The sequence below is a fragment of the Gracilinanus agilis genome, chromosome 5 (assembly GCF_016433145.1).
Source record: "Gracilinanus agilis isolate LMUSP501 chromosome 5, AgileGrace, whole genome shotgun sequence".
Lineage (NCBI taxonomy): Eukaryota > Metazoa > Chordata > Mammalia > Didelphimorphia > Didelphidae > Gracilinanus > Gracilinanus agilis.
The window spans coordinates 182,727,604-182,749,584 of record NC_058134.1 but is presented as its reverse complement, the minus strand read 5'-3'; positions in this window follow the sequence as shown (position 1 = coordinate 182,749,584).

Below are 21,981 nucleotides of genomic sequence, written 5' to 3'. Positions count from 1 at the left end.
TTGCTGACTTCATATTTGTTATAAGAAATTTGTTTCATTTTTTCCCGGCATGGTAGGAAATGGGATGGAGAAAAAACAGACTTCAGTTAATTAAAAAACAGAGAAGTTGAATTCTACAGATGTGGAATGCCACATGTTCTTTCAGATGAGCTCACTATGTTATTAGTTTTATTTAATTATTTTACTTTGTTGCAAAAGACCTCTTACAAAGTGGAAATAATCTATAAAATTTTGTAATAAAAAAAATAAAACATATCAACAAAACTTTTAAAAAATGGAAATCTGGACTGTGCTATAGGCTGATGAAAGACTTTGTTTTCACAATACTTTAGGGTTTTGACAAGAAAAAAATGGGACAAATGCTTTACAAAGGGTTTTAAGTATAGAATCTAATGAATCCTAGCCAAGATTTTGACATTTTATTTCATCAGGTTTAAACTTTTAAGATGATATTACCACAATATGGAAATGATTATAGAACTATTAAAAAAAAGTCTCATCCCCAAAGGAAAAAAGACATATCTAATTCCAATTATGTTATTCCACTTATGAAAATTGTATTGATCATTTATTGTAATTTATATTATCTATACTGCAGATCTACAATTTTTAAAAGAGTATGCTTTTTAAAAATGACACATTAGCTAATGAAATTGATTTAATATTTCAGAAGACCAATTAATTTAATGCCCTTGATCTCCACATTTCCCTACCACCATATTTTCTTCTAGTGCCTAGTACATTTTTAGTACTAGGAATTTAATAGATGTTCATCAAATTTTATTTGTTGAATTAATTCTAGCAGTCTCACAGCTTTCTTTGATTAGGGTTCCATAATCTCAGTTATAGAAAAGAGAATGGCTAGGGAGGTGTCAAGAAGAATAGAATATAAATTTCCTGACAACTTTCAATTTTCCTTTGTATTTTCAGCCCCTAGCACAGTGTCATCATTATCACAACAAACATTTAAGGTCAGTCAGTCAATAAGCATTTTTTTAAGTACCCACCATGTGTTAGGCACTGTATGTGATAAGCAGTGGGAGTACAGAGAAAGATGAAAGATACTCCCCTGCCTTCAAGAAGCTCACAATCTAAATATGGGAGAGACAACAAGCAAACAAATATGTACAAGTCAGCTATGTACAGGATTAATAGGAGATGATCAATAGAGGGAAGGCTCTAGAATTCAAAAGAAATGGGAAAGGTTTGAAGAGTGCCTTACCTATATTGTTTGGGACAAAAGCAAAAGGTAAATGGTATTATATGACCTATTTTGAAGATAAGGAAATTACGTCTAGAGAGGTTAAGAGACTTTCCCAGGGTCTTGACGTTAGTAGGATGGGGATGGGGAGATAGGAAGAGGCTGCAAGTGTACAGAAGAAAGAGCAACGGATTTGGAATCAAGAGATCTAGGTTAAAACTCTGCCTCTTCCAATTATTACCTATGTGACCACAAGCAAGTCATTTAAACTTCTCTCTGCCCTTATTTCCTCTTCAGAAAAGTGAAGGGGCAGCTAAGTGGCCCCAGAGTTCACAGAGTAACTGATCTAGAGTCAGGAAGACTCACCTCCCTTCAAATCTAGCCTCAGACACTGACTTGCTATGCCATCCTGGACAAGCCACTTAACCTTGTGTGCCTCAATTTTCTCATCTGCAAAATGCATTGGAGAAGGAAATGGTAAACCACTTTTACCAAGAAAACCCCGCATGCGGTCATGAAGAATGGGACATATCTGAGCCACAACAACAAGATGAAGGGATTGGAGCTTTAAATCTCTTGGAATCCTATGACTAATTCAATGCCCCGTGCTCTTCTCCGCTATGCCAAATTGCTTCTTCACTTACTAAAGCCTTCTCTGTGTTTTTCAGATTGAATTACCCTAGTAATCAAAGACTTTGTGACATAGTCATTATCATCCAGGTATTTGGGTATACTCTGTGTTCAAGACCTCAGTCACTGAGCACAACTTTCCAGAGATTACATACAATACATAAGAACATAGAGACATGCTATGGATATGGCATAACTAGTATATGGATAACTAGGAAAGTTATCTTAACAATTCGCTCCTCAGTGCCACACTGTCCTGCCACATGGCTTTTGCAATCTGTCTTCTAACCCATTTTGCTCTTCACCCAAGTTAGGAAAAGAAGCTCAGAGCCTGGGATTACTCTGCTGTCTATAGCAGCATGCCCCCATTCACCGTCAGAGTAGGAGAGGCAGGATCGTTAGTGCTTTTTTTCCCCTTCATAGTTCAGCTGCCTTTCTTCTCAAATTCTGGTAAGTTCCCAAATTCTTGTTCTTCTGGATGACATTGAGACCCAGCAGACACATTCATTATATCATGCAATTACATGGATTGCTTTCAGGATACTTATAAAATCCTGGGAGTAATGGAGAATGGAGACGCATTCAGAAACTCCAAATGAACTAGATCCTTAGTGCTATTGATTAGATATTTAAGTGGTAGTATGTGATTTCTGTCTTCTAACATACCATTCATTTTTTGATGCTGTTCAGTCATTCTTTTCTTTGTGACCCCATTTAGGGTTTTCTTGGCAAAGACACTGGAGTGGTTTGCCATTTCCTTCTCCAACTCATTTAACAGATGAGGAAACTGAGGCAAACAGGGTTACATAGCTAGTAAATATTTGAGGGTAGATTTGGATTCATGAAGATGAGACTTCCTGACTCTAGGCTTAGTACTCTATCCATTGAGTTACTTAGCTAATATTTATAAAAGTAGTCAAATACCCCACTAGCAGCTATGGATGCTTATATCTATGGCCATACCTTTCTGATCCTAGCAGCCTATCAATCAGTCGCTTATTTGCATCTCTTTCCTAAGGAAGAGCTCAGCTTAATAGAATGTCTTTATTTAGGTTTATTATTTTTAAATTATTATTTAATTTATTTATTTTCCATCTTAGAATCAACAATAAGTATCTGATCCAAGGCAGGAGAGCACTTAGGGCAAGGCAATGGGGATTAAGTGACTTGCCCAGAGTCATACAGCTAGGAAGTATCTGAGGCCACATTTGAACCCAGGACTTCCTGTCTCTGAGCCTGACTCTCTCTCCACTGAGACACCAAACTGCCCCTCTTACTTAGCTTTATACTGTAGTTCTTAACCTTTTTCTGATGACTGAATCCTTCTTCCCTTTTCATAAAACATTAACTAAAGCCTTTGAATGATGCTTTCAAATGTCTAAAATCAAAGAAATCAAATGAAATAAACTTCATTTCTAAATTTCATTTTTCTGATAATTTTTATTCTGAATCTAAAATATTACACTCAATTTATATAAGGAAAAGAATGCTATTATTTGTTCTTAGTAGGTGTTTTATAATTGGGAACAATATTGCATAGGATAGCTTACCTCATCAGTTTCAGGGTCCTGAAAAATCTGACTGCCCAGAACCCATTATCATTGACACATGCTAGAACCAGAGAATAGGGAAAAGCTTAGATAATGTTATCAAGGATGCCAGCTGTCACTTACCTTGTGATACAACTTAATCACCATCCAAACATCCTGTGTTCATTGTTCGCCAAACCTTGATCAACGGACAGCATCACTTAGCTCTCGAGACATAGTCAGGCACACACACAACACAGGAAAATCCACTCATGAAAAAGAGATTCCCTCCCTCTCACTCCCAGCAGAATCACACTGCTCTCTCATGGAGCAATCTAACTTGAACTATTATCTGTCTCCCCTTCTTCCAAAAGATTTCTAGAAGTTCGAATAAAATAGATAAGCCTTGTGAACACCTGCACCCAAGTTCTGCTGCTCCCTACTTTTATCTGCTACTTACAGCTGGTTCTCAGAGGAGGAGATGTTGGAGCAGTCCTCAGGACCAGCCTATTCCCTCAAAAACCCAAGGGATGAATTTCATGTTATGTCGCCTCAGGGAATCATAAGTCTGAGATTGTAAATGTCTCTTTCAAAGCACTGATATCTGTGAGTATACAATGGACCCCCTTACAACCTCTATTGAATAAATCTAATTCAAAATCTTACTCCACAGTCCATCAAGCTCAGGCATCGCACCTTCAAGTATTGTAGAATAAATTAGGAAAACATTTCATTATATAAAAAGCCAGATATCCTGGTACTTAATTCTTTTGAAATTTCTTTTCCATTATTTCCTTCACTAAACCCTTTGACAGAAATAAAATGGAAAATTAATTCTTTATCTTGTCTTTTCAGTGGGACCAAAATCTCTTTGATTAGGAAAATAATTTTGTTCCAGAAACAACTAATCCCTGAACATCAAAAGTAGAATCACTAACTGTATATAGCAAAAGCTTTTAATTGTATCCTAGACACCAGGGCGTATTCCACAATGACACACTGCAAAGAATTTCAAAAGTTCCCTGTGTATAATGATGCTTAGTAAGCAAGGAACTATCTTAAATATTTAAGTGTTTTCCTTCAAACAGCCAAACTAGCTCCAGAATTCTCATTTCCTGACTAAGCAGCAGTATGCAATGACCTCGGCTTGGATGAGTATTCAACATATCATTCAAATAATGGGGGAGTGATGACTGAAGATATAAAAACTGACACTTTCTCTGCACCACTATTCTTGGAAACAAAGCAATTTATAACATTTCTGAGAGGAAAAATTTGCAAGCTCAGTATTTCCGGTAAGAATGGATGTCTTTATTCTACCTGGGGAGCATAATGATTTTAAAAATAAATTGTGGGGACAGCTACATAACTCAGTGGATAAAGAGCCAAGCCTTGAGAAGGGAAGACCTAGGTTCAAATATGTCGTCAGACACTCCCGAGCTGTGTGACCCTGGGCAAGTCACCTAACCCCCATTGCCTAGCCCTTACCACTCTTCTGCCTTGGAACCAATACTTAGTATTGATTCTAAGATAGAACAAAAGGGCTTTTTTTTTAAAAAAAAAAAAGAATGAATTATGTAAGTATGAATATATGATATAGTTCAGGATATTGTAGCACGTTGTTTTGTAATTCATTTTGCTTCGTTGTTACCCTAATGCCCAAATGACTGTAAAAGGGTTTGCAAATGTGCCTCCTTTTTATTTTCCCATCGTCAAGGCAAAATAGATACAGCATTAACTGCAGAAGTGGAAGTCTTAATTTACGTCTCCACAGGTAATTTAAAAAACTGATTCAACTCAATGGGACCTAAACCTAAATCACTTCTTTCTCTGGATAACTGGAAAAGCACTTGGCTCTTGGGGCTGGCATAAACCCCCATAGATGAGTTTTTCACAGTGAGAATCATTCAGTCAGTCATTGACTTGAGAATTTGCCTTGGATCAAGTCAGCCAGAAATAGATCTCCACAGCTATTTGGGAAGATGGTGTGCTTGATGAGTTCAAGACCGCCAGTCAACATACTTTCATGCTGTCTCTGCTACTAGCTCTCCTATAAAGCCTTGTTTAAGTTAGTTAAGGTAGACCTGCAAAGGATATTCACTTGCCCTGTGAATCATGCCAAACAGCATTGTAAAAAACATCAACATATACAAAGGGAAGGAAGGGAGGGAGAGAGGAAGGAAGAAAAGGAAGGAATGGAGAGAAGAAAGAAGGAAGGAAAGAAGCAAGGAAGGAAGAGAGAGGGGGAAAGGGAGAAAAGGAAGAGAGTAATGGCTTGAGTTGGAGCCCAAGGACCTCAGCTGACACCCTAGCTCTGCCATTTTAATGTTGGTGTGATCTTGGGCAAGTTATTTCATTTCTTTGTGCCTCAGTTAATTCCTCTCTAAAATGATGGGTTTGAACTTAATGGTCTCTAAGATTCCTTCTATCTCAAAGAGTCTTTATGTCCTGATATTCACTTTTATAATAAGCAATCATTAAAACTCTTGTCTGTTTAGTCAATACTACAGAACTTAGCCCATAATTATATATTATCTTACATTATTGTACAATTGCTTCAGATCCATTATTCTGGATTCTAAAAACTAACTGTAAGTTCCTCGAGGACAGAAACCAGGTAGACTTCTGTTATAATGAAATGCTATTGGTATTGGCTGTAAGAACAATCTCACATAAGTGTGAGACTAATGCAAGTCAAGGCAATAACAATTTATTAAGCATTTATTATGTGCAAGGCACTGTACTAAGAGCTAGGGATTACACATACCAATAAAAAGAAAGTCAGTTCTCTCTCCCCCACTTGGAATTCTAATCCAGTAAAAGAACACATAAAAAGGAGCTGGGAAGGAGAGGGGGGAAAGAATCAGTGTGGATTTGTGTGATCAAGTTTCCAAGTCATACTGCAGAACAATGTTCTTGCCCCACTAATCTTTTCCTTCTATCAGTATGGCTGATCTAAATCAGAGGTAGAAATGAGAGTAGAGTCAGGAAGATCATAATGAGAGAAGAGAGAATTTTGCTTCTTTGGGTTCTAGGGAGAAGGAGATCTACACTATTGGGTTCATAAAGTCAGAATTAGAAGAGATCTTTGAGCTTATCGAGTCCAGTCTTCTGCCTAATAGATGAATCTTCTCTACAACTCTGAGAAGTGGTCGTCTATTATCTGACTACCTATAGAAAAAGGGAATAACTATTTTACAAAGCAATCAATTTAATGTTGTGACAATTCTGCTTGTTATTAAGTTCTTTCTCCTGATAAACCCAAATCTGTCTGTCCTATGGAACTGATAGAAAATGTTTAACTAAAATCTGACCTCAGACACTTCCTAGATGTGTGACCCTGGGCTAGTCACTTAACCCCATTTGCCTAGCCTTTGCCCTTTTATCTTAGAGTTGTTTCTAAGACAGAAAATAAGGTTTTAAGAAAAAAAAAGTTTGATTCTTCTTTAATATGGAAGCCCTTAGAATTACTCCCATTAAATGTCACATTCCCTCTTGATCTTCTCTTTTCACCTAGTAAATGTTCGATTTCTTTATACATGAGATAGTTTAGAATTTCCCTTCATCATTCTAGCCAGCCTCCCCACATGTGCTCTAGTTTTATCAAAGCCTCTTCTAAACTCTAAACTGTGGTTCCCCAAACTGTAAGTGGTACCACAGATGCCATCTGTCAGCTGCAGAATCCTCCCCTCAGAAGCTGACCCTGTTAACATGACTATACCCTCACTAACAATTTACCTCAAGGTCTGGGGTCTGGGTGAAAGTATAGATTTCATAACTTCTCTGTAGTTCTCATTTTTACCCTTGTGTTTTAATTAAATCAAAGCCTCCCTGCAACCATTGTTCCCACTTTACATTCCGTAAATGTGCAGTAACGTTATTATGTGAGGGAAAAATACTAGTACTGATAGAGGAAACCTCAGATTCTAATGGCTGTGCTCATTCTGCATGCAACTGTATGGGGGGGTTGGTGCTATTCTTGCTATCTGGAAGTGCGTAATGTGTACCAGGGCAGAGGACTACCTCTGGTGAGTGAAAAAAATCATATAACTGCCAAAGAGAGAAAGAGAGAGAAAGAGAGAGAGAGAGAGAGAGAGAGAGAGAGAGAGAGAGAGAGAATAAGTAAAAACATCAATATCTATTATCTATTAATGTACATTAATAAACTATGTATTTATTTGTGTCTGTTTTATTGTAATATCTAATATCATGTTTGACAATGCACACCTGCTTTGGGCAGACTGAGCCAATTTACTCATATGATTAAATAAGAAATAATACAAATTATGTACAAAGGAATTTCAAGAAGCTGGAAGGACTAGTAAATGGACAGTTCAAGACAGATCTCATGTAGGGCTTTACACCTATGTCATGTTGTGGAATAAATTGGGAATTTTACAATGTATAGGTGGGTCAAAGAGACTATTCCAGATAGATGGGACCACTTTTATGAAGGTATAGAAGTAACGGATAGACTGCAATGTCCAAAGAACAACTTGTAGCCCAGTTTGGGTGGAATAAAAAGTCATTGAAGGGAGGTAAAAGAATAGGTGTGCGGGTGGGACCAGAGGGATCTCCCTGCCAGACCATTTTGGTGATTTACATATGCTTAAGCAAGGAAGTCTACTGTTACCAAAAAAAAAAAAAAGGTGGCAGATTTTGCAGTTATAACACACAAGAAAATATGAACTAGCATGGCATTTTTTTTCCAAAATGCTGTAATTCTTGGTCTTATTCACAGAATCACAGAATTTCAGAGTTTTAAGAGACTCCAGAGGTAATCTAGCACCTACATGAAAAAGAATAATTTATATAACATTCCTCATAAATAGCCTTTGCTTTAAGACCTCTGGTGAGGAGAAAGGTATAATTGTTAAGCTTCTTTCTCTCTCTGTCTCTCCCTCCCTCCCTCTGTCTCTCTGTGTGTGTGTCTCTCTCTATCTCCCTCCCTCCCTCTGTCTCTCTCTATGTCTCTTTGTCTGTCTCTGTCTCTGTCTCTCTCCCTTTTTCCCTCTTCTGACACTTACCACCTGGTAGAGGCTCTCTTTACCTCATGCCTGAACTATTGTGACAGCCTGCCGGTAGGTCCACCTGCCTCAAGTCTCTCCTCAGGCCCTCCTTAGCCCAAACCTGCCTCCATTGACCTATTAAAGTGATTTCCCTAAAGTGTCGCTCTTACAGGTACTCGCAAGAGCTTAAAGCTTGGTCAGACATTGAAAAAGCCATCCACTGTATCCCAGGCCATTCCCAGTTGCCTTGACTTTTTGCCTACCATTGAACTTCAATGACTGGAAGAGAGAGGGAGGCCAATTCACAACTTGTGGGCAAGTCAAGGAAACACTTTTGTGATATCATCATTCTTCTTTTTAAAAAATGGAGGAAAAACAACAACAAAATCTCACCTTCTACTGAAAGCCTTCCATAAACCCCTCTCAATTCCAAAACATTCATGTTTTAAATGTCCTATTTATCCTGAACATGGTTTGCTGTGTATTTTGCAATTGGACATTTGTTTGCATGTTATCTTTCCAATTAGATTGTAAGGACTGTCTTTTGCTTTTTTTTTTTTTTTTTTTTTTTTTTACTGCATGAGCTTAGCACAGTACTTGGCACATAGTAGGCACTTAATAAATATTTGCTGATTGATTAGATTTCCGTTTTTTTTTTTTCCCACTTCTAGTGATGACCTTCTAGTGCTATCCTCTGAAAATAAGCCAAACCTTTTTCAGCACTTCAAAGACTTGGATAAGGCTGATGTCTCTCCCTTTTCCAAACCAAATATTCCTAGTTCCTTCAACTGAAACTCGTACGGGTGTGAAACAATGTGATAGAGGAAATAAAGCAATGGATTTCAAGCCAAGAAAACCTGAGTTCAAATCCCACCTTGGAAGCTTACTAGTTCTGTGACCTTGGGGAATTTGTATAACCTCTTTTTCAGTCTCAGTTTCCTCATTAGTAAAATGGGGATAATACTGGTACCTAACTCACAGTGTTGTGATAATCCAATGAGATAATTTATGTAAATTGCTTTGCACCACCTCAAAGTGTTCTAAAAAGGTTAGGGCCTCGATGTCCTTCACTATTCTGATTGCCATCCTCTGTATGGACTTCAGTTTATTGATGTCCTTCCTAAAATGTGGTATGAAAGCGATAGCAATAGAGAGAGAGAGGAAGTCCTAGGTTCAAATCTGGTCTCAGAAACTTCCCAGCATGTGACCCTAAGCAAGTCACTTAACTCCATTTACCTCGCCCTAACCACTTTTCTGCCTTGGAAGAGATAAAATGAATTCTAAAACAGAAGGTAAGGGTTTTTTTAAAATGTGGTCCCCAAAATCAAATATAATACTCTAGATATAATCTGACCCAAGAAAAATACATTAGTGCCATCATCTCCCTAATTTTGTACACTCTGATTATTGAATTAATATATCTACCTTGGAACCCATCCATTCAACTAGGCTCAAGAAACAGTGAATTGCCTGTGTGTTCTGGGAATAATAGATACCCTACAAATAAAGGGCCTATTTGTTTGTGTCTTATATGTGAGTGATGGAAAGGAACTAGACAAGTGGCTTGGGTTAGTCATATTACAAGGAGTAGATGTGGTTGATAAGATATGGAATTAGGTAAGTCTAAGAAGCCTCTTTTTAAATTTTTTTTTAAATATTTTTTCACGTTTACATATTTCATTTTCTTTCCCTCCCCTCTATACTCCCACCTCCTGGATCCAATAAGCATTTCCACTGGGTTATACAAATGTCATCACTATATACCTATTTCCATATTATTCATTTTGGCAATAGAACAATCTTTTAAAACCAAAACCTCCAATCATATATCCATATAAACAGATGATGTCATTTGTTTTTCTTCTGGGTTTCTACTACCATAGTTTTTTCTCTCAATATGGATATCATTCTTTTTTATAAGTCCCTCGGAATTGTCTTGTATTAGTGAAGTCCATTACATTGTATTGCTCTACAGTGTTTCAGTTTCTGTGTATAATGTTCTCTTGGTTCTGCTCATTTCACTCTGCATCAGTTCCTGGAGGTTCTTCCAGTTCATATAGAAATCCTCCAGTTTATCATTTCTTAAAGCACAATAATATTCCATCACCATCATATGCCACAATTTGTTCAGCCATTCCCCAATTGAAGGGCATCCCCTCGTTTTCCAATTTTTTGCCACTACAAAGAGCTTAGCTATGAATATTTGTGTATAAACATTTCCTTATTATCTCTTTAGGATACAAACCTTATAGTGGTATTATTGGACCAAGGGGTATGCATTAAGAAGTCTTTTTCTGAGAACATAGCTCTGAGATTCTCTCTAACTCAAACCTTCTCCTGAAGCATCCAGGGAAGAAATAAATGCTCTTATCTTCCACCTTTTCCTTAGCACACTATTTTTTCCAGATATCCCCAAATTTAAAAAAATTGTTTTAACATTATGTGGTCTTGATAATTTTTTACAAATTTTAGCTATGTCATTATCATAAAAACAAATGCGTATATGTGCATATGTGTGTATGTGAGAGAGAGAGAGAGAGAGATAGCATAATGGTAAGAGATCTGACTATAATAGTGTCAGCTGCAGATCTGCATTGGTGGAGGGAGTTTTCTTAATCAGAAGTCACAAGTCCAGCGATTATTTGGATTATCCATCTTTCATCTATCTACCTGTCATCTCTTTTTTATTTATCTTTTTCTCTCATATATCTGCCAATGCACATTAACAACTTAAAGAGTTGCCTGAGGGCACTGAAAAGTTAAATGTTTTCCCAGCATCACAAAAACAGTATGTTTCAGGAATGGGATTTGAATTCAAACATTCCTGACTCTGAGGCCATTCAATATATCATTTAATTTCATCTATCTATCTATCTATCTATCTATCTATCTATCTATCTATCTATCTATCTATCTATCTATCTATCTTATCTANTCTATCTATCTATCTATCTATCTATCTATCTATCTATCTATCTATCTTATCTATCTCTCAAGTATTCCTGGCTAGCTTTCTATTCAATATATCATATAACTTTATCCATTCATTTCTCTCTCCCCGCCTGCTCTTCTCCCTTTCCCAATTCCCTCCCCATGTCCATCTCTCTGTCTCTCTGTCTCTCATCTATCTACTAATGCAAATTAGTAACGTAAAGAGTTGCCTAAAGCCACTGAGAGGTTAAATGCTTTTCCCAGGATCACATAACCAATATGTTTCAGGATGGGACTTGAATCCAAGTATTCCTGACTCTTCTCTCTCTCTCTCTCTCTCTCTCTCTCTCTCTCTCTCTCTCTCTCTCTCTCACTTTTCAGCCATCAATCTACTCTGGCTTTCACATATCTGTATATGCATTTTATATTCTGAAATTTATGTTGTAAATAAGAAACTTGTTTTATATGGCTTCCATCTATCAGTACTCAATTTGAGGAAAATAGTACAGTATCTAAGGGACATGTTAGTTGTTTGTTGCCTTTAACAATTAAAAACCACAACATTTTTTTTAAACAGTGAAAGTTAAAAATCACTGGTATTTAAGTACCTCTCTAATAGTTCTAATAGTTTAGCTTGAGAATAAAATGCATTTGAATTTGGGTAGCTGTTTAATGGAGTTAATTAGATTTCATCTCCAATTCTAACAAGTTTTACATTACAGTAATTGGGAAAGGTAAGAAATGCATTACAGGACTTCATTTGGATGTTTTCCAAAGGTTGTATAATAAAAACAATAATTATTCTGTAACATTTTCTGATACGAAAGCATTAAAATAACAACGATCTGAATATTTTTATGGGAGAAAAAGTATGTCCACACTAAACAGAAATGAAAGTGTCGGTAAATAGGTTGAACTCACTTCACATTTTCCCAGCCCCCCTCACACTTCACACTGGCCTATTATTAATCTCCACGTTTTTTTTTTTTCCAGTTCTAGAATTTCATGGTTAAGCTCAATAACTTCTTAATGGAGGCCTTAGTTTTCTTCTTATACTTGTCCCAGCTTGATTTGGTCATTGTTTAAGAGCATTTGTAACTGCAGACAATAATAATAATAATTTAAAAACATGTTTTATATTAAGCAAGAACTTTCTGCTTTATTATAAATGAATAATAAAGTCATTGAATGCTAAAGCTGATTATGTAACAAACCTCACCAAAGTTTCTTAAAGAGGCAGAAGCATGATGAGAGTTTTTAAAGTCAGTTCTAATTTCTTCCTTGCCTCCAGGAGTTCTTTGTCACTAGAAATATATTAGCTTGTAAAGAAAAAGGAAAAAAACAACCTGGCTAGACTTCAGAAACTTGTTTTTAATCTTCTATATTGAAGACCATTTCATAGTCAATTCATTCTTTCAGCAAGTCTATTCATTTAATAATTACACCAATTTTTTTCTGATACATTTCCTTTTCAATACATAAGATTTTTCTTGTGTGGCTTTATTTATTTAGCTTTTATCTTTGTGTCCCTCCCTTGTAAGAAATTTCCACAAATATTGGCCGACCGTGGTTTTTGTGTAATATGCTTATCCCAGAAAGCTTTATGTCATGTATTTATTCTGAAAGGCTTATCCAAAATTATAGCATGAATAATAATGGGGATCTACTTTGCTGACTATGCTCTTTTAGGATTTTAATTAAAACTAGCACATTGGCTTAAGGAGGGGCCCCAAGAGTGATTTGTTGGTCACCCTGAGAGCTATAAATTACTCCCTCACCTTCTACAAATCTGACAGTCTCATGAGCTGAAAGGAAGTCATGCCAGCCTGCTATACTGTAAAATCCCGAGCCATAGAATGTAGAAACTATTTTACCTTATGCAATCATATTCAGATTTCAGGTTCCACATCTGTAAATGTGAAATGAGAACACTACTGACCACGGAGGATATCAAATACCTTGATTAAAAAGTACATTGAAACTATAAAGCCTCTATAAAATGTTAATTATAAACTGCTTTGCAGTTTTCAATTAACACGTTTTCTGGAATGCTGTCTATATGATACTGTTGAAAAGGTTTTCCGAAATATGATCTTGGTTAGGGATGCAGAGATTAAAGGGGTAGGTGATTGATGAGAACTGAGAGAGCAGGAAAGGGAATTTTCTACAAAATGGCATAGTGGATAGAAGGCTGGGCTTGGCATCAGAAATTCTGAGTTCAAATCCTGTCTATCAAAAATTGATCTGTGACCATGAGCCACTATTCATAATTCATTAAGATCAATTAATCAAGGAAAATAAAAAGGGTGATAAGTAAAGTAAAAAAAAAAAAGTAAAACAAGCTATACCTAACAGAGATTTTATTTGAGTCTCAAATAAAAGCTGTTCCACAGGGAATACAAAAGTGCTCATTTAACTTAGTGTTCAGAATTAAAAAAAAAAAATTTAAAAATGGGGCAGTTGGGTGGCTCAGTGAATTGAGAGCCAGGCCCAGAGACAGGAGGTCCTGGGTTCAAATCTGACCTCAGATATTTCCTAGCTGTGTGACCCTGGGCAAGTCACTTAACACCCATTGCCCAGTCCTTACCATTCTTCTGCCTTAGGTCCAATATACAGTAGTGATTCTAAGACAGAAGGCAAGGTTTGTTTGTTTTTTTAATTTAAAAAACAAAAATGATCCATCAATAAGCATCCCTTAAATACCTAATGTATGCCAAGAATTGCATTCAAGATACTGTTGTGAGGAAGATTATTATTTAGTTATTACGTAGGAGACTTAGCAGGAAGGGCTGGAGAATTCCACATGGAATGGGGAAGCAGGAAGTGGCTGTCACTCTCTGAGAAGGGCTCCATGGTGTTTGGGACAAGTTGCAACTGACCCTGGGAGACCTCAGAGCTAGTGGAGTTGTACCCTGATTTCCTGGGATCTTGGAGAGTGGTGAAGGTTGGAAGCAGAAGACATCTATCCTGCTAGATAGCACTGAATAGGGAAGTGACCTAGGATCTGGTGGACAGCTTGCAGGCTTCAATCCCTACCTGGCTACATCAGTTCTGGAGGAGTTGGTTCCAGGCACCCTGTAAGACCCCTGGAAGAGTTGTGAGATCCCAAGTTCAAGCCCTGTTCCCCAGGTCCTTAGCCAAGCTGTCCACCAGATCCCAGGCCACTTCCCTATTCAGTGCTATCTAGCAGGATTGATGTCCTCTGCTTCCAACCTTCACCACACTCCAAGATCCCAGGAAATCAGGGTGCAGCTCCACTAGCTCTGAGGTCTCCCAGGGTCAGTTGCAACTTGTCCCAACCACCATGGAGCCCTTCTCAGAGAAAGAGAGCAAGCCACTTCCTGCTTCCCCATTCCATGTGGAATTCTCCAGCCCTTCCTGCTAAGTCTCCTACATAATAACTAAATAATAATCTTCCTCACAACAGTTCAAAAACAAAAGTGAAACTGTCCCAGCTGCCAGGAGCTTACATTCTAGCAATATAAATAATAGATGCTGAGCCACATTTATCAAGCATTTTCATATCAGGATTTCCCATACATTGATGCAATTACAGTTCTGCAATGACAACAACAGCAACAACAATATACCAACAGTGGAATAATGCTGTCATGCATGCCAGAAATTCTGGCCAATCTCTAATAAAATCGCGGAGGCAGACGTCTGAGCCAATAACTATTTATTAAAGGGCCCTGGCCCCCTTTAATGAATGGGAGCTCAGATCTTCTTTGGGATCTGAGCTGTCTCCTTGCCTCCCCAGCACATATTTTAAATCTCTCACATCCCAGACAGTCCAGATGGTGTACCACAAAATCCAAATTCTCACTGGTGGCTCGAGGCAATGGGTGGGGAGATCTTGACCCACACCCTACCAATAAGCAGAAATTGGGTAATCATCCAGGGACCAGAATCCCACTCAGTGTTGGGAGATCACAAAGGGTCATGGGGTTCTCAAAACAACTTTGGGACTTTCCATGGGTGGTCACAAGAGGGGCAAGGCCAAAGTTATCTCCACTAGCAGGATGAGCAGGATGTGCATCCATCATTGACTCTGAAGTCACAAGATGGGCAAAGGAACCTTATCTTCCTAAGGTGGGTGAGGGAGAGATGTTAGACGGTGGAGGTCCAGAGATCCTGATGATCCTCTTCCTCATGTCAGGCTTTATTTTTTATTTTTATTTTTATCAGACCATTGGGTGGAGGTTCTCTAGCTTGGACATTTTTTTGTGGTTAAGCAAATGTACTTATGGCTCATAGTACACAGTCTTAAACTTGCTTCTTGTGGACTAACAGTCTGACATAGAAAAGAATCCCTTTAACTCACTGGGAGGCTAATATGGATCAGTATCCATATGATCCAACTTGATTGACTATATATGAAAATGGATATACTGAGCTATCATTCATTAGTAATACTGATTGGAAATGAACTAGGAAGAGATCGTATCTATAAATCATCAATAAATTGATCAATGAATCCATTATTTTTTCACAATACCTAGAAGAATAACAAAAATTGAAGAATTAAGGAGCAGACCATAGAGTAAAAAAGAATCGAATTAACTGTACAACTTGCATCTAATCTGACAAACTTCCTATGAATTGGGACATATTTTGCTGGGTGGAAGAGAGGAGGATACATGCTAGTTATTCCATGATGCCAGTTGTGCTGTCCAGGTCACTTAGTGATATTAACTAAACCAGAAAGAGAAGAAGAACTCTATATTTTTCTGTTTGAAGAATAAAGGCTGCATAGATTGGATCAGCAGGAAGATCTTACAAAATATCCACTTGGGCACTGACTTCACAGCAAGGAGAAAACCAATTCAAAGAGGCCATGTTTGCTTCTTGCATTTAGCTGAGATTCTGACACTTCCCCCTTGGTTCTTTCTCAATGAGAAATGTTATGGGAGACCTTGGTTAGGTTATGTAATTCCTCTATTTCTACCTTTTAAACTTATATATGCTTTAAAATAAGCAAAACCTCTTTTTTGTTCCATTTACATAAAAAGAGGTTAACTCTTTGGAGCACTCTGTTTGCTCTTGGAAAAAAAGATGAGTCACTGCAAAAAGCTGGATCTTTTAGTGTCAAAGATCTTTTCAGTGTCTCCCTAAGAATAGTGTCAGGAAAGCTAAAACTCAGGATGAGCTGGGAAACAATGCTAAGGAAAACACATGCCTTTTTTAGTCAGCTGAGTTCAGTGCTGCATTATGAGTCCCCACATTCCTGGGATCAAGGTCATAGTCTGGTGAGTGCCAGAAATTAGCAGGTCAGGAAATCAACAGATACCAATCTCAGTTGGGGCAAAAAACATCGACATTTAGTGAATAAAGAAACTGTATAGAGTCACAGCTGATAGTTTATATTCAAAGCCAGATCAGGGAATCAAGAGACCAGCTCCTTGTGGTTTTTAAACATTTTGATAACACCCACGACCAGAAATTCCAGGCATGTTAACATGAGTTACTAACTGCAGTAGTTAAAGACAATGTGGTCAGAAATTCATAACCCAAGGGTCAATACCCAGGGCATCCTATGCAGGGAAGAATCAGGAAACGGCACAGAGGGCTATTGGTGCTGGTGATCGTTTTTGCCTTTGTGTCACCAGTGCCTGGCATGGATGCTGACACATAGTAGGTGTTTAATAGACACTGAGTGCTTGTTGCTTCTCTCAGGGATCTGTCTGCTTAAATCAGTTCCCTTTTTATGGCAAGAAGCATGCTGACCGTGCCTTGTACTAGCCTGAAAGCAATGTGAATGTTGATTCATTGAAACTACAGGCAATCGCTCAACACTGTGTTGCCTTCAGTTTCATGCTATTTTCTTAGAACATTACCTCTGCAGAAGTTGAAGATTGACTCAACATATAAGATAAATAGCAATTTATCAGAAAAGGGAGATTCTAGAATAAAGAAGGGCTGAGAAAAGCTTCCTATAAAAGGTAGATTTTAAAAAAGGACGTGAGGGAAGCCAGGAGGCAGAGATGAAGAAGAACATTCCAGACATGGGAGCCATGCCAGAGGAAATGCTCCAAACTAAAAGATGTACTGCCTTTTTCAGGGAATAGTAAAGAGGTCCATGTCATTGGATGAAAGAATATATGGGGGAGAAGGGGTGTCTATGCAATGTGTAAAAAGACTAGAAAAGTAGGGAGAGGTTAGGTTATAAAGGGTTTTGAATGCCAAGGAAAATATTTTATATTCGATTCTGGAGTTGATGGGCAGCCACTGGAATTTATTGAGTAGAGAGATGTGGCACACCATTTTTCACTTAATTTCCTTCATGAGTTTTTTATTGTATGTGTGATAGGTGTATTTTTTCCTGGCATGAGGAATATGGAAATATGTATTGTAGGATAGCACTGGTATAACCTATATCAGATGACTATTGACTGCCTGGGTCAGGAAGGAAAGGGAGTCTGGATCACAAAATGTCAAAAATTGTTTCTACATGTAATTGAAAAAAAGTTTAAAAGTTAAAAAAAAGATATTGAATTCCATTTTGGTCATGCTGAGTTTAAGATCTTAGCTGAATTAAATTGAATATAGAAGGGATTCATTGTAAGGAAGGAAGTTGAAAGAGTTAGCCCTAAGGTCCCTTCCAATTCTGAATAGGAATTTAATTGTGATATTGTCTTACTCTTCCCCTTCACAGATTTCCCATCCCCAATTTTAAGGAAAAAAATCTATGATGATCATACACACACACACACACACACACACACACACACACACACACACACATCTTGTTGTAAATAGTCATTACATACCATTTCCCTCATTAGGCTGTGAGTTCCTTGAGAGCAGGAACTAACTATACCTTTCTCTGCATCCTCAGAACTTAACACAGTGCCTACATAGTAGGTACTTCATAAGTGTTCATTAATTGACTGACAAATGGGTGTACAGAGTGTTCAGGGATGAGTAGCACCTCTGGTATGAAAGCTTACCAAGTCCTTTTCAAAGCTACTCACCCACCTTTGGTTTCTACTTTTCACTCAACTCTCATCTGTGGCTCCAAGAAGTTGTCTTGTGCCCAGCGGCCATACCCTGGCAAAAACATCTCAGCAGGCAGCCTAACCCAGGCTGAGGGCAACTGCCAGGTCTCAAGCTTGTAAGTTAGGAGGGCCCCTACCCAGCTGTGGGAAGGCTTCTACCTGAAGAAAGGGTGGATGAGAACAATTTTGTTCCAACAGTCATGAAGGCGGCTGAAGCAGGCAGTGTGGAGCACTTATAGCTTAGTGAGACATCAGAGATGCCAGGACCATCCACTACATCCCCAACCAGTGCCAGGTGTCCTGACTTTTGACTTGCTACTGCTTTCAGATGATTCTGAAACAGTGGAGCCTATGATTTTGCATGACTCTGACTCACAAATCCAATTCACATGCAAGTCAAGATGTCACAAAATGAAGGACAAACAACATTGATTGATTGACTATATTTACCAAGAGCCACAGACAAGCCTAGATAACGATATTTGATGAAAGTACCCATCAGTGATTAACTCCTGTTGACACTTAAGCCACTCATCACAAAACTTCAAATAACCTTCAAGTAGCCTAGTAGGAAAGAAATCAGGAAGGGGATTGATTGAGTAGATGTTTTAAAAACAAAACAGGGGATGGAGGGAAGACACCAGTTATTCTGTTGACTGCAGCAGTAAGAGGCAGCAGTGCACCTATAAATATCTCCACCTCTGCTCCCATTTCTAGCCCTTTTTTCCCTGGAAAACATCTGCCTTATAAAAGGGGGAAATTATGAAACTAAATACTATAATTAATCCTTACAATCCAGCACAATAGCACTAAGTACCTAGGGGATATCTTAAGACTTGATAAATGAAGCATTGGGAGCTTCTTTAAAAGAAAGAACTAAATACATGTGGAAGGAACTTTAAAGCACTACTACAGGGCTGAAAATGGGAATAAGGAGCTCATTAGGAATGAAGCTTTCTCCCTGTAAACTATGTCTTCTCAAAGAGATTTTAATCTGCTGTATGAATTATGTTCCCGTTTAATACTCTGCTCAAACCTTTTGTTCATGAATCTTGGCCTAGTTTGAAAGTAATCTGATCTTCAAAACAAGGAATTTCCCAAAGTTCATAAACACGGAAGAATTTGACTATTGACTAGAGAGGAGACTTATTTCTCTTCTTGCAGAGATTCAATTATTCCTGTTTTCTTGAATTCTACTATTTGGGTTGGGCTGATGCCTGGAGGTTGATTGCTAGTTGATTTTCTCTTCACAGATCCAGAGCTGGGAGGGTCCCTAGTCCTCTAAGGACTTTTCTATGTTTTCTACATTTATATAATTTTATACCCTTACCAGCAAAAAATTTTGGAACTTGCACATACAACCCTCCCAAAGATTATATACATATATACATATGCATATACAAACATATAATATTAATTAATGCATTTATTTATAAATTGCACATATTTGCTATTGAATTAATATAATATTTGGAATACTTTATAGGTGTTTAACCGGGGATTAATAGAACCCAAATACTTGGATAAATTTAGGTAAAGAAAGGAAATAAACATTTATTAAGGCCCTACTATGTGCCAGTCACTGTGATAAGTACTTCACAAACATTATCTCATTTGATTTGACCCTCACTGCAGTCCTTTGAGGTAGGTACTATTTACAGTTAAGATAATTGAGGCAAACAAGTTAAATTACTTCTCTGGAGTCACACAGATAGTAAGTGATTGAGGTGAGACATTGTAATTTCCTTTGTAATTCAACATATTTTGTTCTCTATATTTAAAAACATTATCCTGAGAAGGCATCTACAGTCAAAGAGATCCCTGAAACAAAAAAGGTTTAAGACCATCAGTTCTCCATCTGGAGAACAATTTGGAATTATGTCCAAAAGGTTATCAAACTATGCTTACACTTTGACCCAGTAATAACACTTCTAGGGTCTATAGCACAAGGAGACCAAAAAAAAAAAAAAAAAAAAAAAAAAAAGCAGCTCCATTTTGTCAGTAAATAATTAGAAAGTGAGAGGTTAACCATCAATTGGGGACAAGTTGGACAAATTGTGGTATAGAAATGGGATGGATCACTATTATGGTATAAGAAATGATGAAACAAGTGTTTTCAGAGAAACCTGGATATACTTAAATGAATTAGCATATAAAGAAGTGAGCAGAACCAAGAGAACAATTTACAAAGTAATAGCAGTAGTGTAAAAATAATCATCTGTGAAAGAAGTTCATGATGCGTCACAATTCCAAAAGATTCATGATGAGAAATACTATCCAAATCCAGCTAGAGAACTCAAGGTGTCAGAATGCAGACTGAAGCATGTTTTTCTTTCATGGGCTAATATAGAAATATTTTGTATGACTTTATACATATAATTGTATCATATTTCTTTTCTCTGTGGGTGGGAAAGGAAGTGGCATGGAGAGAATTTGGAAGGGAAAATAAAAATTAAACAAATAAAAAAGGACCTATGAATAGTGAATAGAGAGCTCTCCTCAGACCAGAATTCAAGTTCATACTCTGACATATTGACATCCCGGAAAAGTCAGTAAATTATCAGTATTGAAGGCAAATCTCTAAGAATACAAGTTGCAGAAAAGTTGTTGTCCTCCATTGGTCCAGCCCCTTTTCCTATCTCTACAAAAATATACCCTAAAATAGAAACCAAAAAAGAACATTTCCCTTTTGGTATTTTAAAAAAATCATCCTTTAGAACATCTAAAGGGGCAATGTGATATATTTTTTCAGTCTTTTACCTTCTGTCTTAGAATTGATACTAAGCAATAGTTCCAAGGCAGAAGAATGGTAAGGGGTAGGCAATTAGGATTACGTGACTTGTCCATGGTATCTAAGGCAACATTGGAACACAAGACCTACCATTTCTAGGAATCAGCAATGTGATATTTTGAGGAAACAAGAAAACAAGAGGAAGAATTTGAAGCTTTTTCCACACACAAGAAAAGGGATACCAGGAAAGAAAAGGAAAATTGGGGCAGCCAAAACTCAGTAGAAGATGTCATAAAGGAAGGTCCCTAGATGATACAGAGAGGAGTGATTTATAAGGTAGAGGATATAAGAAAGTAAGTGGGTATTACAGAGACTCTTCAGACCTTCTGGCCCCACAAAGTACACGTTGTTATGTTGGCCATTTAAATATGATTATATCACTTTTCGAATGAGGAGAAACATACACAAAATAGTACAGTTGAAAATTTGGTCAAGGCTGAAAAATTTTAAATTCTTATCACCTTAAAAGACCAAATTATTTCTTTTTATTTTAAAAAGTAAGTTTTGGTTTTTATATAGCTGAAGCTAGAGAGTTATGGTTCCTTAGGATTATAGGCTTTTGGGGGCCAAGATGAATCTTAGAGATCATCTTAACCAATTCTGTCATTTAACATGTGATGGAACCAAGTCAGAGGTTTGAATTGGTATCTGTCACGAAACTATTTTTTTAAACCCTTACTTTCTATATTAGAATTGATACCAAGTAATGGTTCCAAGGCAGATAGATTATGCAATTGAGATTGGATTGCGACTTGCCCAGGATCACATTGTCAGGAAGTGTCTGAGGTCATATTTTAACCAAGGACCTTTCATCTCTAGGTCTGATTCTCAGTCCACTTAGCCACCTAGCTGCCCCTCTTTCTATGATCTTTTTTCCCCTTAATTTTACTTT